General features: G+C 44.8%; 1 protein-coding gene across 1 annotated transcript in view; it reads left to right on the forward strand.

Annotated features, from left to right (window-relative positions):
• Positions 1-44: 44 nt before the first annotated feature.
• The window catches only part of MGAT4D (MGAT4 family member D), a 62,885-nt gene continuing 47,851 nt past the window's right edge, over positions 45-15,078 (forward strand). The window contains exon 1 of the mRNA XM_058666829.1: positions 45-189. The gene's annotated coding sequence lies outside the window, so the exon portion shown is untranslated. The remainder of the gene's footprint in view (positions 190-15,078) is intronic.

Genomic DNA, 15,078 nt, shown 5'->3' on the forward strand with positions numbered 1-15,078 from the left:
GGTAACGGCGGGACGCAGGCCCGCCAGGCGTTGGCGTGGCCTTCCTCGGGCCTGGTTCGCACCGGGAAACCGCGTGTTCTGGAAGCCTTTGTAGCGCCCCGGTTACTAAAGAGCCTTCACCTGACCTTTAATCTCAGCTTTGTGAGGTAGCTATGTATGGGTACACGTCATGGACGACAAGAATTTAGGGTAAGAAGAATCCTGTGTTTCAAGAAAAGAAATTCAGACTTTATCTCACGGGAATACTTACTTAGCGGTTAATTCATCAGGGAGTTGCAGCTTAGCTGCTTTTTGCTGAAAAAAAAAAAGCTTACATGATTTCTTTAAGAACTCAAGCCTTTATTATGTGTGAATTGCCTGTGAATGCACCAGGCAGTGTTCCAAAAGGAAGTCAGCATATGTAGGCAAATTGTGGGTATGCCAAGCCGTGCTAAGTACCAAGAGAATTCAGGGACCCTAGGGTTTGAGAGGGGCAAGTAATGGGGTACAGTGAGGGCAGAGCCGTCTCAGTTACAGGTGACACGGGAGCCTATGAATGAGGTAAGGGAGAGCGCGGGGAGGGTCTTGGAGGAGCAGTGTGCCAGGTACCAGAGGCCAGGAGGAAGCTTGTGCAGCTGAAATGTTGGACAGTCTGAAGGCAGGTATGGCTCAAGGAGAAAGAATAAGATGGAGTTAGACTACAAGCACAAAGGACTAAGTCCCTCTGCCTGCGCAAGGCTCCTGGCCCCTCAGTCTCCTTGATCAAGAGCAACCATCACTAGTATCTTGTTTATACTTCAATATACATTCAAAATGACCCATGCAAGCGCATGCATGCATCTTCCCTTTGCCTGCCATTAACACAAATGGGAACAAAGATGCGGAAGCCTTCATCCTTACACAGCAAAAATAACCGACAATGAACTTAGTAATGATGTCTGGATGTATACTGTAAATGGTAAGCGCGTAGACTGTTAGATGTTCAAGGGACTTTAGAGCTCATTGAATTTTCCTTATTGTACATAAAAATATTCAGAGAAGCAAAATGCACAGTCAGTTGGAAGCATGGACTTTTTGTGTCGAGAGTCTTCCTGTTGTTAAACAAAGCTTTGCACAATATGGTGTGATCTTTCTGTATGCAGTTGATGTTTTCCAGTTGCCGTAGTGAGCGGGTAGGCAGTGCAGAGAGGAGATCCTTCTTGGCTTCGTGTTGCCTGTTGACCAACTTTGGTCTGTGTTTACTCCCAAGAGACAGGAATGTTCTTCTCTGTGGTAAAAGACTGAGAGATCGGCGGTGCTGCATGGGTTGGGAGGCGAGTCCATCTACCTCGTAATTTCTTGTGCATGTACAGATCCTCTCTTTTCTTTTCTACTAATGGATTGCCTGAACTGGTAGAGACAGGAAAACTATCTTGTTTCTTGTGGAAGATAACCATCTCTCTTATTTTCTTTTGTATTTTTCTTCCATGTGGCTGGCTACATGATCTTTTGAGTGTTAAATTTAGCATGATGAAAAGGCCAGACCTTCATCCATGTCTCTAAGTCTCAGGCTAACCTGAAATCTAGTTATGCCCTGAGGCAGCTCTGTAATGTTTGTATTTGTGAGACTTAGAAATGGCTTAATGGGGGCCCGGCAGCGTGGCCTAGCGGCTAAAGTCCTTGCCTTAAATGCACCGGGATCCCATATGGGCGCCGGTCCTAATCCCAGCAGCTCCACTTCCCATCCAGCTCCCTGATTGTGGCCTGGAAAAGCAGTCGAGGACGGCTCAGAGCCTTGGGATTCTGCACCTAGTGGGAGACCTGGAAGAGGTTCCTGGCTTCTGGCTTCGGATTGGCACAGTGCCAGCCGTTGCGCTCACTTGGGGAGTAAATCATTGGAAGATCTTCCTCTCTATCTCTCCTCTCTGTGTATCTGACTTTCCAATAAAAATAAAATGAGTCTTAAAAAAAATGACTTAATGGGAAGAATTGTGTGGTTTGATGACTCATCAAAGACTTGTTGCAGTTTGGTATTTTGTGGGGAGGGGGGTGCTGAAGCTGCTCCCCAGAATAGGAAAGCTGGAATAGGAGGGGCCACCACAAGATGGCAGCTGGCCCAGGGCCAGGAGGAGGAGCTGGTCTCGCCAGCAGGTAAACAGGAAGTCACAGGGATAGGCTAATGCTCTCTATAAAAGTAGCCGGCAAAAACTAGGCAGAGAGATTGGGACAGACAGATGGACTGAAAGACTGGTGGATACCGGACGAGGGAGAAGAACGGGCAGGAGGAAGGGTGCCAGAGAGAAAGTAGAGAAGAGGGATACAGACAGAAGCAGCAAAAGCAGGACGGAGAGACGGGGCCAAGAACCGAGAAATGCAGCTGAAAGTACGGGAAGAAATATGGGAAGAAGGGTGGCGGAAAGAGGGCTGGAGAAGCGGCAGAGGAAAGCTTAGACCAATGGGGACAGCGGAGCGGAGATAAGGTTTTAAACACAGCTGCTTTTGGCAGTGAAGGGTCCGGTTGCCAGCTTTTCCCAGACCCCCAAGAGTATGACTCAGTGTTTTAGTGTCGTCACTGCTGGGTGGTGGCGGCAGTGTTTGATCTGTAAAGGACTTCAGAATCAGTGTTATATTCTTGTGTGAAATGGGAAAACCAACAAACTTATCAGAGACAAGGGTCACTGCACATGGAGTTCCAAGATTTCCTACAGATCCCAAGTTCTTGTATAAAGAACTTGTATAAGATGACATCCTATTTGCATGTAGCCTATAGACATCTTCCTCTACTTCAAAGCATCAATAGATTACAAGTAATATCTAGTACACTGTAAACATGATGGAAATGGCTGTCAAAATGCCTTGTGAATAGCTGTTTATTTTTATTTTTAACATTGTTTAAATAGTTGAGAGGGATGCATGCCCATGTGAGTCTCCAATTAGGTTAGGAAGGGTCAAGGTATGGAGGAAGATGGGTGGGACAAATGTTTTCGTTTTGTTTCTCCTGTGTCCGCAGGGGAGGAATGGACAGGAGCTGTTCCTTGCTGTCAAATTTTGCCAGACTTTTCAAGGCTGGGAAATGGTCATTTGATGAAACCTTATAGACCCCGATGTGGGGAAGAGTGTTCTAAGAGTGTTACTTGAGTGGTTTTGATAGTTCTGAGACATCATCAGCTTTGTTTCCCCAGGGTTGAGAAAATCTTTTCAAGGTCTGTTGGCTGATCAGGTTTACTTTAGTGCACCCACAGGTCCAAGAACGTGTTGCAAAGCTCAGCCAGGAGAGTGGCCCAACCTCTTCTGCTTTGTATCCTCTGACAAGGCACTCAAGATCCTCCTCTGGCCTCGATGAGCTGGCTGTCATGTAGCCCATGTGCATTTGCACACGTTGTCCACTAAATAGACCAGAAGCTGTGGAGGCCCAGTCTTGGTACATGCACTCCAAAGTCAGACCACTTACATTGTGATTTTTCCCTGTGGCCAAGGTTTGAGTCCAGTGGTCTGATTGGGGAGTTCCCCAAGAAACCTCACCTAGGGTGACCTCAGACTTGATTTCTGTGTGCCAGACAGTGCAGCATCAGGTCTAGCCCTTTTCCTATACCAGACTGTACACACATCTGGGTGTAGCTGACTGCTCAGTTTTGCCCCCAGTTCCATCTCCCATGTGAACAAATGGGTGCTGTGGTCTAGTCCAGCTTGCCCATCCTGCCACAGGCCTGGTCTTCATGCATACCAGCAGGTGCTGTGGCTTAGTCAGGGTGACTCCCAATAACCCCACCAGGCCCACCACCAGCCCTGATTTTTGCATGTGCTGTGGACTAGTGTAGTCAGTCCCGCATCCCATCTGGCTCTCATGCACAGCCATGGGTGCTGCAGCTCAGCCTAGCCGACCTACCCTCAGACCCAGCCTGCATGCATGCCAGTGGGTGCTGCAGCCTTGCTCAGCCGAGTCCACTGCCATCTCTGGGCTCTTGTACTCATCAGCCTAGCAAGAAAGTTTCTGAAGTTTCCCTACCAGCCTCACTACCAGTCCAGGATTTTGCAGGTACTGGTGGGTGCCCACCTGTAATTTCAGCTCTCCCCGGTGGATGTTGCAGCCTAGACCAGCTGGGCACAGCCCGTGCCATGTCATGGCTCTCCTGGGTGACAGCTAGTGCTGCAGCCTCGCCCTGGCCAACCTGCTCCTAGACCTGGCCCACACAAATGCTGGTGTGTGTCGTAACCTTGTCTAGGAGCCAGAGTGGTTCGTCCTAGCCCAGCATTCCCTTCCTTGTCCATGTATTTTTTAAAAAACCAAAGTATAGTAGGGAACTGTGCTGGCACACGGGTCTAGTTAACACAACTTTGGTACTAACCAGGTCCAGGATGCCTGCCAGGTTTAGCTGCTTTTCTCCCAGGAGTGTAACACTTGCTTAGGTGCAAGGCAACCTAGATGGTTGCCTACACCTGGGGCATGTAAATAGTTGTTTTCCTAGGGAATAACAATAATAAAATGTCTAAATGTTCAGCAAAGATATAATTAATTTCTAGTATTTTCACTTGGTAGTTGATTAAATCTGTGGTTGTGTTTAACACTATGTAGTGATTTTTCACTCACCTGTCAGTGTTCTGGGAAACAAGCTGAACTTGAGGGAGAATCGATGCTCATTCGACCCTTTGGAAGTGGAGTAGGTGTACAAGGTTGTTTAACATACTGTTGAGTGGCAGCAGATAATAGAAAGCTTTGGGGGTATTATTGAATGGTTACAGAGCATCCCACAGTACTGACTGACGAATGAAAAGGCAAGGCTAAGAAGCGTGAAAGCTGAAGTTTGGGTGCGTGAACATGTTCTAACAGATAGCGTCAGAATCACCATGGAGCTGCAGATGGGAGAATAAGGGGTGTGGGTGGGGGGTGGAATTCGATTCTTGTTTTTGCCTGAATGCATACTTAAAATGGGTGTGATGCAGGTGCTTGTCATTAGCAGCTTAAAGCCAGATTATCTTAGAGACAATGCCTCTGCGCCTTATTTTTAATTAGCTATCCAAAAATGGAAACTCAGATTTGTCCAAACCCTTCTTGGTAGCAAATTCCCGGTAGTGTGAAATTCTGAAAGGGCATAGAAAATCATTAAGAATTATGGGAGTAGAAATGCTAATCTTCACTAATGCCCTGTATCCATCCTGTTTGGCCTAGGGGAAAAGGGAAAGGCTCTTGGAGATAACTGTTGGCTGCTGAGTTATTTACACAAGATAGCTGTGTGTTAAACAAGAATGTGTTGTGTCTGATACAAACATCAAGCTATACAACCACATGTGACTGGGTTGTTGCGATCGATTAGGCTAGTGAGATATTCTTGTTCTTATTCAGAGAAAAGCGCCATTTGTTTGTACAAGAAAAGAAGTACAGTGTGTGTTTAAGGTGCTTCTCTTCGGGTGTCTGACCTCTTCAACCCATTGCCACAGCTTCGCTAAGGTAATTGGTGATGCTATCATGATGTGTCTCCCTTTGCAAGGAAAATCCAACAAAGATTTGAGTGATAGTGGTGCATATGGTTAATAGGTATAGCTAAGATTCAGAGCTTGGGCCCGGCGCGATAGCATAGTGGTTAAAGTCCTCGGCTTGAATAAAAGATTTATTTTATTGAACGCCCTGGGATTCCATATGGGTGCCAGTTCTAATCCCGGCAGCCCCGCTTCCCATCCAGCTCCCTGCCTGTGGCCTGGGAAGGCAGTCGAGGACAGCCTAAGGCCTTGGGACCCTGCACCCTGTGTGGGAGACCCAGAAGAGGTTCCTGGCTGCTGGCTTCGTATTGACTCGGCTCCAGCCGTTGTGGCTGCTTGGGGAGTGAACCATCAGACAGAAGATCTTCCTCTCTGTCTTTCCTCTTCTCTGTATATCTGCCTTTCCAATAAAAATAAATAAATCTTAAAAAAAAAGATTCAGAGATTGCCTCAGTAAGTGAAATATCAATATTAATTGGGCCATCAGAGGTATCCTATTAATAGTAAAATATTCACCTTTAGGGAGCCAACCAGTGAAAAGGAGGCATGGCACCTTGAGGGGCTAGTTCACAAACGGCTTATAATATATTAAGATTACTACTGCAAATTCTGAGAACTTGCAATTTTATCACAGTCACAGGATGTGTGATGTTTTTGATCCTGGAATACATGCAGATTAGAGGCTTTGATTAAAATGTAACACTGCCACCTTGTGGCAACCACTAGGATTTTTGTACTTGAGACCATTCCCTATCTTGAGGATACAGAGCTGGTTTGGGAAAACTGCCGCACATAATCTACCAGAATCAGATCCTATTAAAATATTAATTGCCTGTTATGTTATCAGAAATATCAGAAAGAAATTGTAATAAAGAGGTCACTTCACATTAGAATTCTGAAATAAAGGCGTCCGTGTCAAGAGAGGTGTGTCTGGGGAGTTATTGTAACGTATCTGAGTATTAACAAGTAGTCAGCCTTTGTTACTGAATAGTCAGAACCGTGTGACTCCTTCCGCTAAAACAGAACAAGCTTCCAGGTGTTTCCTTGAGGGCTCCTGTATGGCAGTTAATGTTAGGATAAAAAATTTGTTACTCTTTGCCAGTAGAAACCCAAATAATACAAAGGCAAGTTCATGTGATCAGCAGAGCTGAGCGTACAAGAGTGGAAGAACTTAGTTCTGTAGTACAAGCTAGTGTTTGGACATCTACAGAGTTGCAGACAGTAGCCATTGGCACAGTGAATGGTCAAGAAAAAGAGAATCCTGCCGAGTTCACATGAGGATATCACAGTGTAGCAGATGGGATCGTGGAAGCCCCTATGGAATTTCCAAGGGAGGCTGGTAGTGGGCTGTGGAGATGCCCGCAGTAGGAATGAAGTTTACTGAAACGATGAATAAAATATCCACCTGATATCCTACCATCTTCCAGAAGCTGGAGAGATACCTTGAACAGGCGTGGAGGGGCCAATGACATGCGCTGAGTGGGTGAAACAATGGCATGTTCTGTGTGCCTCCTACATGAGTGAGTAAAGTGATACCAAAATATTGGGTGCTAATAAAAAAGGGGCATCGTTTAATGATGGAATTCTGCTGACTATTATAGTCTCCAGAGGATTCAGGTAAATTTGACATTTTATCATAGGCTAAAGCCAAAACTACAGATACTATCAAGGGCTTGGGACACTGCAAATCACCAACTTGGTTTCATATCATAATATATACTACACCAAAAAATATATTCTGTGTGGACAGTGTGCAGAATTAGCCTCCCACTATCTCACTTCCCAACACTCCCCAAATGGTATGACTTTATATATTCCATCTATGTAGTTGTTGTCAAATTGATAAAGGGTTATTGAAACATTATTTTTAGATTTTTATTTATTTGAGAGGCAGACAGAGATCTCCCATCTTTTGGATCACTACCCAAATACTTTCAATGCCCCAGGGACCGAAGCCTGGGATCTAAGGATTCAATCCAGGTCTCTAACGTGGATGGAAGAGACCCTACTACTTGATAACCACCTGCTGTGTCTCCAGGGGTCTGCATAGCATGGAGCTGGAATTGAGAGTACAGCTGGATCTTGAATCCTCTGATACGGGCTGCAGATGTCCCAACAGAAAGCTAAAAGGCCTGAACCCCCAGATGTGTTATTGAAAAGGAGGGGGAGTCATGAGGTGGAGGATAGTGCTCTGAGATGATTTTATTTCTTTCCAGTGATAGAAACTTACTTTATTGGGGCAGTATTGCATTTGGATGGAAAAGGGAGCTTCCTGCCCAAGACTGTTTCTGGCCTTTTGAACACACATCTCCTCATTTTTTTAGGAAATCCATGTTGGATAATAGCTTCATACATGAATAGGTCAGGACGGACCATCTATCCATCTCAGTCACTCCATGTAGTGAGACTGTAGCATGTCCCGGGCGGGCCATGGGATGCTTCCTCCTGGGCTGAGAACAGAGCTGTGCTGGAGGTCACATCTGGATTTCCACAGGGGATAAGTCGAGAATAGGGACCCTGTTGAAAACAGAAAGCAAAATGAGCAGATGAATGGATGATGCTGGGCGAGTGTGACCACGCCTACTTCCTGCAGGTGTCACTCTCTCCTGTGAAGCCGCTCTGTGGTTGACAAGGAGTAAACCCTCACGGCTACTCTCTTCTAGATTCTGGCTGAAGGCAGTTCTTAATGCTTGTCCTGAAAACTCTGGGACAGCTGGAGCCAGGCTATGAGCCAGGACCCTGAAGCTGCCTGAATGGTAATGGATAGGCAGTGCTGTTGGATTTGTACTTTATGGAATATACGTATTCCTCTGTTGTTTTTTCTGCATTCCCTAAATGATAACGTATTTGACTTTTATGAGAACAAAAACCTTGACCTTGTCCCAGTGCCTCTGGAGACCACTGAGGCTCTCAGCAGGATGTATCATAACTAGTGCAAGTTAGTAAGAGATGTTGCTTCATTGTAAACAGACACCTCCTGCTCCAGAGGGCACTTGAAATGCGTGCTGATTTCAGCCCTTGCCTCACCCTTCCTGGGCAGGGACCTTTTGGGTTGGGATGCAACCCGCACTCCTTCACTCAGGATCCCAGGGCCAGAAATCTTGTGTCAGAATACCAAGCATGTTGTATTGTCATCTCCCGCCCCCGCCTTCCCGCCGCCCCCAGTGCTGATTGCAGCTCTCTGAACCTGCAGTTTTTTTTTTTTAAATTTATATGTCTAGAAACCACATTTCTAGATCTCTGTTAGTGTTCACTCTTGATTCCTTCAGTTGCTAGCTATAGGAACCCCAGCTCAAAAATAAAGAAATGAGGACATGTACTGGCTCATGCAGCCAGAGATTGGTATAGACTTAGACTGGAGCAAGGAAGATAAGCAAGTGAAACCCTTTAGCACTGGTTTCATCTGTGTCGGCATCATTCTCTAGTAAGCTCTCCCTTCCTGTGGACAAGATGGCCCTAGAAAACTCCAGATTTTGATATAAAAGTCTCCCAGTTGAGCTTCATTTAGCCAATTTAAGGGCTTAACTTTTCCTTGATGTTGCTTTATAAATAGTTAATATATAACATATATTATATATATATACCTTTTTTACATAAGGTAAGCATAGAGGGATTTAATTCTTATATGATCTATTGCTGCAAAACAAATCATTCCATATCGTGTGACCCAAAATTACAGTTTGTTGTTATGATTCTGCTAGTTGGCTGGGCTCAGCTAGATAGATCTTCTGCAGGTTTAATTTAGGGTCTTGCATCCAGCTGCATTCAGGATGGCCAGGATGGCCTCTTACTATAATGCTGTCTCCACATAAGCCTTTAATCAGGCCATAGTTTGACTTCTACTTTATCACAACAGTGTGATTGAGCTCCAAGAGGGAGGAGGCTCAGGTTGCCAGTCTTTAAAGCTTGGTTCTGAGGTCCCAGAACATTTCCTTTTGCTAATGTCTATTCAGCAACACAAATTTTAAGGTCTCTTCAGAGCCACATGTACAGTTGGAGAAAAATTGTTGGCTTACCATCACTGTTCCCTTATGGGAAAGTAAAGTTATGTCACCATGGGTGGTAGAGTTGTGAAAAAGCATTTCAGTCCCCGCTGCTCGTTGTTGGCCTGATCTGATTCTTACTGCTTTGCTTACCATCTGTCTTCACAATATTCCCGTTTCTTTCATCTGGCTGTTGAGTCGCACGTTCTGTTGGCTGTAAAGGACAGCTTCCTTCTATAAATTTTAACTTTTAATTAGTTTTCAGCAGATTCAATGTGATGTGTAGTTGTAATTCTGAGTATATGATGATATCCCCGACCTCCCTCCCACCCTTTTCCCTGCTTCTCTCTCTCTTTATTTTTTAATATAATATTTTAAATTTACACTGCAATAAAAAGGCTTAATACTTCACTGGATAAGGAGTTTAACAAGTAAGGAACAGAAAGACATTAGTGGGAATATATATAGAAGCTATAAATAATAATTGGAAAAATGACCATTTTGTTCAACATAGTAAATTTAAAGTAATCAAATATCATTGCAACTATACTAATGTAACATTTTTAAATTTTTATTTGACAAAGGTATAAAACAAAGTTTCATACAAATTGTATTTGTGATAATATGGATACATATAGGCCAGTTTGCTTGCTTGCTTTTTTAAAATTTTAACTCCCACATGCAGGGAGCTGCATGCAGGGAGAACATGCAGAATTTATGGGTTTGGGTGATTTCAGTCAATATGATGTCCTCCAGTAGAGTCCATTTTTCTGCAAATTGTAGAATTTCACTCTTTTTAAAATAGCTGGATAATATTCCATTGTAAACAAAAATTGCATTTTCTTTATCCTTTCATCTGATGATGGACATCTTGGGTGATTCCAGATTTTGACTGTTGTGAACAGTGCTACTGTGATCATGGTGGTACAGGTACTTCTGATTCAGTGTGTTCAGGTCTTTCGGATATATGTATAGTAGTGGGATTGCTGAATCATTAGGCAAGTCTGTAGTTTTTAAAGGAATCCTCATACTGTTTTCCACACTAATTTCCATTCCCATCAACAGTGTGTAAGTGTTCCTTTTTCACCAATTTCATTACTTTCTGTGTTTTAGATTTTAAGCTATTGGGCAGGTGTAAGACAGTATTCCATTGTGGTTTTGATTTGCATTTACTGATGGCTAGTGATGTTGAATATTTTTCATGTATTTGTTGGCTGTTTGTATTTCTTCCATCTGAGAACTATTCAAGTCTTTTTTTTGCAAATTTTTCATCTGAAGTGGTTGTTGAGTTTAAGTTGCTGATACTTGTGATATTAAGCTTTTCTTTTATAAGAGGTTTGTAAATATTTTTCCTATTCTGTTGGATATGTCTTCACTCTACTGATCATTTCCTTTGCTGTAAAAAAGCTTATGGATTTCATATAGTCACATTTGTTTAGTTTTGCTTTTGTTGTCTATGCTTTGTGGGTCTTATCCAAGAAAATATCCAATACACCAATGTTTTGGAGTATTTCCCATACATTTTCCCATACATTTTCTTTCAACAACTTTATAGTTGAAGTCTTACATTTTGGTCTTTGATCCATCTTGAGTTGATTTTTATATATGGTGAGAAGCATAACTCGCATTCTTCTACATATATAAGTATCATTTTACTAGCAAATTATCCTTACTCCACTGCATGGCCTGAACATTTTTGTTAAAATCAGTTCACTCTATTTATATGAATTAAATTCTGGGTCCTCTGTGCCATTTGGTTGATTTACTTATTGGTTTTTGTGCTAGTGTCATGCTGTTCTAATGACTATAGCTTTGTAGTAAAGTTTGATTTTGCTTGTTCGCGATTGCCTTGGCTAATCTGGGTCCTTTGTGATTCCATATAAATTTTAGGTTTTTTTTTTTTTAATTCTACAAAGAATGTCATTGCTATTTTGATAGGGATTTCACTGAATCTGAAGATTGTAGTGTAGACGTTTTAATGATTCTCTTCTGATCCATAAATAGGGAATATTTTTATATTTTTTGTGTGTAATTGATGATTTTCACCAATGTTTGCTATTTTTTCTTGTAGAGACCTTTCATTTCTTTGGTTCAATTTATTCCTAAATATTTGATGTGTGTGTGTGTGTGTGTGTGGGCTGGCTATTGTGAAATGTATTTCTTTCTTGATTTCTCTTTCTGAGTTAATACTTTGTATAATACAAGCTACCTTTTTTTTAACATATATTTTTATTGCATTTCCTTTTTTTAAAACCAATTACATTGCATTATATGATACATTTTTTTATGCGCTGGGATTCCCCCCGCCCCTCCCAAAACCCTCCCCCCACGGTGGATTGCTCCACCTTGTTGCATTTCCATAGTTCAAATTCAGTTGACATTCTTTCATTGGAGGTATTTACCAAGCATGAAGTCCAGCATCTTATTGTCTTGGTAAGTTCAATGGTTTCTTGGTGAGACCATCTCTGGTCTGAAGGTAGAGCCGGCAGAGTATCATTCCAATCAATTAAAGTCCCAACATAATATTTCCAACCATTTACAACATTATGGCATTAATTGACATGGTATTGATTAACCAATATGTTAATAGGAAAATGCAGGTTCTCAACCACAACCTGTGACTTCTTCATAGACATTTCAATTTTGGTTTACATTCAACCGTATTCTATTCACGTTAAAATGGCTTAGATTGCTATTCAGCTGTCTCATGCCTATTTTAATTTTAGTCTTTAGCAGTTTATAGCATTGAAGCATGATTTCGCTGAACCTGGCTGTTTTTCGGGTGGTCTAACTCTATAATTCTAACAGGATATTTGTCAACAGTTTAGGTGAGCATGTTTAGGAGGGGTGTGCAGAGAAATCTTCCATACCCTCCCTCCCTGGTTTTCACATGTACTGGTTGGGTGCTGCGGCCCAGTCTGGCATGGCCTGCCTCACCTTGGCATTTGCCAGTGGGTGCTGTAGCTTGGTCAGGCCCAGCCCACCCCCAGTTCTAGCTCACACTGGTGAGGACTACAGCCCAACCCAGCCGAGCTGACTTCCTGACCTGGCCCTCATGTGAACTCGCTTGTGTTGTGGCCCAACCTGGCCTGACACACACTCCATTCTGGTGCTCGGATTTGCCAGCAGGTGATATGAACTGGCCCAGCTTGATTCACCCCCATCCTGAGCCAAATGTATGCTGCTGGATACCATTACCTGGCCTGGTCTGGGCTGCTTCCTATGGTGGTTCTTGCGCTTGACTGCAGAGACTGTGTCCTGACAGAGAAGTTTCCCAAGCTCCTCCCTCAGAACCTCTACCAATACCAGATTTCGCACCCAGTGGTGGGTCCATGGGCCAACCCTACTTAGTCCACCTCCTGTCCTAGCAGGAACAGTGGCCTTTCCTGACCAGCCTTCACCCATTCCAGTTCTTACTGTTGAGTATTACAGCCAAGCCAAACCTGGTCCATACCTAGACACTGCTCACATATGGCTCCACAGGGGCAGAGACCTAGTCCAGCCCAACCAGCACCTACTCTGGTTCTCTTGAACACAAGTTGGTGCTAGAGTCTACCCCAGTCTGGCACACCCCAGATCCATTCTACACTTATGCCAAGGGATATTGCAACCATGTCCAGACCAGATAGCAACATCCACTTTAGCCCTCGCACTCACCGGTGGGAACCCCAACCCAGCCAGGACATCCCTTTTGCTTCCCAACCAGGCCTGTTCTCAGCCATAGATCACATGTGTGCCAGTGGTTGCTCTGACACAGTTTGGCATAATCCCTCCCCTGTCTTGGCCTTTGCCTTTGGATATTTGGATGCTGTAACCTGCCCTGACTCAGAATGCCCTCTATCCCAGCTGTCGCTGATGGGTGCTGAAACCTGGCTCTGCTCAGTCTGCTCACATCCCTGGCTCATGCAAACTGGTAGGAGTGACAGCCTAGCCCAGCATAACCTGCACTCCAAACTGGTTTCTGCACTTGCCAATGAGCTAAGGTTTGCTCAGCCCTGCCCAGTCTGCCCCTTCCAAAACCAACCCACACATTTGCCAACAGATGGAGCTACCTTGCCCAGCTTGCCTGACCCCCAGGCCTGGACCACTTGCTCACCAGTAGGAGCTATGACCCACTAGGGGAATTTCCCAAATTCCCCCACTTGGCCCACTCCCAGACCCAGATCTCACACATGCCAGCAGATGCTAGGCCCTTGCTTAGCTTAGCCTGCTCCTCCATCTTGGCCTAGTATGAGCTGGTGAATGTTGCAGCCTAGCCTGCTTCACATCCTGTTTTAGGATGCACATGCATGTGCTACAGCCTGGATCTGCCCCAACTGTTCTCAGCCCCTGTACCCATGAGTGTTGGCAGGTTCCATGGTCACACCTAGCTCAGCCTATCACCAGCCTAACTCTTGAGCTAACCAGTGGGACTTGTATTTCCATAGCGTTTGGCCCACATATCCCTCCTGCCAGACTGTGCCCCTGAAGCTGGTTATCTCATGTGCTGGTTAGTGTCATGGCCCTGCCTAATGTGACCTGTCACCTATTCCAATATTCAGTAAGGTAGTGGGTTCTAGTCCTACTAGACAGGCCCCCAGCCATAACTTTCATATGGACTGGCATGTGGTGGTTAGCAATATTCCAAGCTGATAAGCTCTGCTCAGAACTCCCATGTGGGCTGGTGATTTGGTCTGTCCCATACAGATCTTCTGGTCTCTCCCATTCAAACTGCCAGGTCTCAGTCCCCTCGCTTACTTGCAAGTATAGTAGCCCTGTTGTTGGATATTCCTCAGGATTCATTCCTGACATACATGTACAGTGGCCCTATCCGTGAATGTCACTAGGCTGTAATTCCATTTCCCAAGACCCCAGAGTTCATCACCAGGTGGCCAGTGGGCAAAGCCCAGCACTGTTGGCACTCTGGCCACCCACAAGCTTAGGATTTGCCCACTGTATGCCAGTGGTGAATGGGGAACTAGGATTCCCCAGCAGGAAGCCTGGCCTGGCGCGGATTCTCCCAGCCATAGCTTTGTGACTGAAAGATCCAGACACCTACACCTCTGCCCAGACTTACCTGGACTCTGCCCACCAACATGGCAGTGGTGGGTAGAGCCATGGTCCTAAGCATACCCAGAGCTGTCCAAGTTCCATCCACAACATGATCACTGTGGATGGAGGAAATTTTCGGACCTTGGGCTTGGGCAAGCTCAGGATTTTCCCACCGCGTGGCAGCAGTGGACGGGGAGCTAGGATCCAGACATCCGTGCCTCTGAGCAGACTTACCTGGACTCCCGGTTTATAAATTCTAACATTGTTAGTGGAGGGTTTAGTTTTTTCCATGTACAACATACATAATTTGACTTTGTCTTTTCCAATTTTGATGCCCTTCATTTTTTTCTCCTCTAATTGCTCTTGTTAGAACTTGCAGTACTATCGGCTAAAGTCCTCGCCTTGAGAGCCCCGGGATCCCATATGGGCGCCGGTTCTAATCCCGGCAGCTCCACTTCTCATCCAGCTCCCTGCTTGTGGCCTGGGAAGGCAGTTGAGGACGGCCCAATGCATTGGGACCCTGCACCCGCGTGGGAGACCCGGAAGAGGTTCCAGGTTCCCGGCTTCAGATCGGTGCGCATTGGCCCGTTGCGGCTCACTTGGGGAGTGAATCATCAGATGGAAGCTCTTC

The sequence above is a fragment of the Ochotona princeps genome, chromosome 7, assembly GCF_030435755.1.
Source record: "Ochotona princeps isolate mOchPri1 chromosome 7, mOchPri1.hap1, whole genome shotgun sequence".
In the NCBI taxonomy this organism is placed as follows: Eukaryota; Metazoa; Chordata; class Mammalia; order Lagomorpha; family Ochotonidae; genus Ochotona; species Ochotona princeps.